Genomic DNA, 2,207 nt, shown 5'->3' with positions numbered 1-2,207 from the left:
TTCCAGATAAACAGTAAAATGTGTTTGTGAACAGATTTGAGGAGCGAAATAGTCAACAACAGAATCCATATCTGATCAGAACTGGAGTCTGAACTGGTTTGTTGCAGTGAAATGTTACGTTCAGTTATATTTTTAATACTTTTGTTTGGACTTTCTTTAACTTTCTTCACTGAAATATATTGAGAATAAAAAGCAGATAATTTCCCAGCTGACCCAGAGATGTTTGCAGTGAGCGGCTGCTGAAGGAAACGAGGATAAAATAACTTTATTATTTACTCATTTTTTATATTAGAATCTATTCTGGTCGTCACCTCCAACCAGACTCACAAAGCTTTACTGCAGCATCAGGAGCAGAAATCAGAGACGAACAATCAAATTCATATTAAGAAACTCATTTTGATCTAAATCAGAGGATTTGAGCTTTAATATGTCTAACAATAAAATATATCAAATACTTTAAGGTCCAGTGTTTAACACTGAGGAGGAGTGTATTATATACCTGTATCTTATCTTTTAAAGGGGAACTTCGGCCAGATTTTTAACCCTATCTTGACACTAGGGTCACCGAGTACTGTCGATAGGAAACAGCAACGACCGAGAAATTGTTCTAGCAAAGACTGGAGATCCCGTGGGATTTCACTTGTGGAAGGGTAAGACGCCGACGAAGAAGAATTTGTTTGCAGGAAGTGTGAGAAATCAGAAGTAGTGGTGTTGAAGACAATGGACATTTTTGAGGGGAAAATAAACTTTTTTTCCGTCGCGAAGGCATTATCTCCGTGATCGATTATTCCTGGGCTTTTGGTGAATCGAGCGGTGGAAAAACAGGTAGGCGATCAGTACTAGTTTTGACCGTTTGTTTCTGGCAAAACGTATGAGTTGAAAAGGCATGTTGTTGTCACGTAAGGGCCCTGATCATGTTGCACAGACATTTTAATTACATTTTGTGTCTGTTAAGAGGAGCAAAAGGCACTCTTTAGGATATGCCCCCAAGAAGTGTATTATAACTAACTTTGCCATGAACAGCTATCCTGTCATGACCAACCTCTCCACAAAATCTTGCAGTGCAGATCTCTGAATCTTTAAGTTATGCCCATTTTGATAGGCCACTCCAATTGTCCTTTTTCAGACATTTTGCCATTGGCATTAACACAAACACACACCTTTACACACAAACAGAAACACACACACTTGTCCTGCATGTCAAATATTATCCTCCTAGGGCAAAAAACGGGTGCCGCCAAAGGATGGGGAAAGACGGAGTGAGCTATAGAGCTGCCGGTCACAGCTATTAACATAGTGACAAAGACACTAACTAAATGCACTATTCAGCATAATCCCACTTGTATTAGGATCAGTGATGATGTGGACCATCTTGTATGAAATAAATCATAATAAAAACCGTTTGATCTGCAGCTTCTTTAACAAATCCACATGCTAAATGAAAGCACTGAATAATATAATCACTGCAAAGCCAACTCCTATGCATCACTATGGAGTTTTGGAGCAATGTGTTGGACAGCACTTGGGATATATGACAAGGAGCTCTGGAGCAGTTCTGGAGTTCCTGAGATAACTGTTATGAATTCGCGCTATACAAATAAAAATGAATTTAATTAAATTGAATTGGAGGCTTACTGGAGGCTTAAGACACTTTATGTTGTCTTTTCCTTTCATTTGTGACCATATGTAGGTTTAGGTAAGGATAACTAACAGCCTTTACAGCCACCTTTGCTGCACCGCCTTTACTCTACATAAAACTGACTTGTAGCTACTCTGGCTCCTCTTCCTGGTCAGAAACGCACACCTAGAGCTTTGTGGGGGCTGTGAGATTGAAACTCAGAGCCTACCACAGCTGCCTTTGGCTCCAATGAGTTTTTTTTACTCCAAATCTCACAGCCAGAAATCTCACTGACCTCCTGGTGCTACATGGTGGCTATTAAGTGGGGTAAGGGTTAGGGTCAAATGTTAGTTTTGGCCAGGGGTGTTTGGAAAGAGTCATTGAATGTAGAACTGCAAAAAAATGTGTGTATTTGAAGTAAAAACTGTTTAAAATCACTGAAAGTTGGTGAGGTATGTAAAGAAGAAAGACAATTATGAATCACACTGGTGTATCTGTATCTGTCTGCGTAGGAGGGAAGTGCGTGAGTGTGTGGAGTCGAGCAAGAACCTTGCCAAAAGGCAGGTTAAAGACACTATCTGATTAGATC

This window comes from Morone saxatilis, unplaced genomic scaffold, assembly GCF_004916995.1.
Source record: "Morone saxatilis isolate NCDOM2014 unplaced genomic scaffold, NCSU_SB_2.0 Contig22, whole genome shotgun sequence".
Lineage (NCBI taxonomy): Eukaryota > Metazoa > Chordata > Actinopteri > Moronidae > Morone > Morone saxatilis.
Note: the sequence above shows the minus strand (reverse complement) of the source record.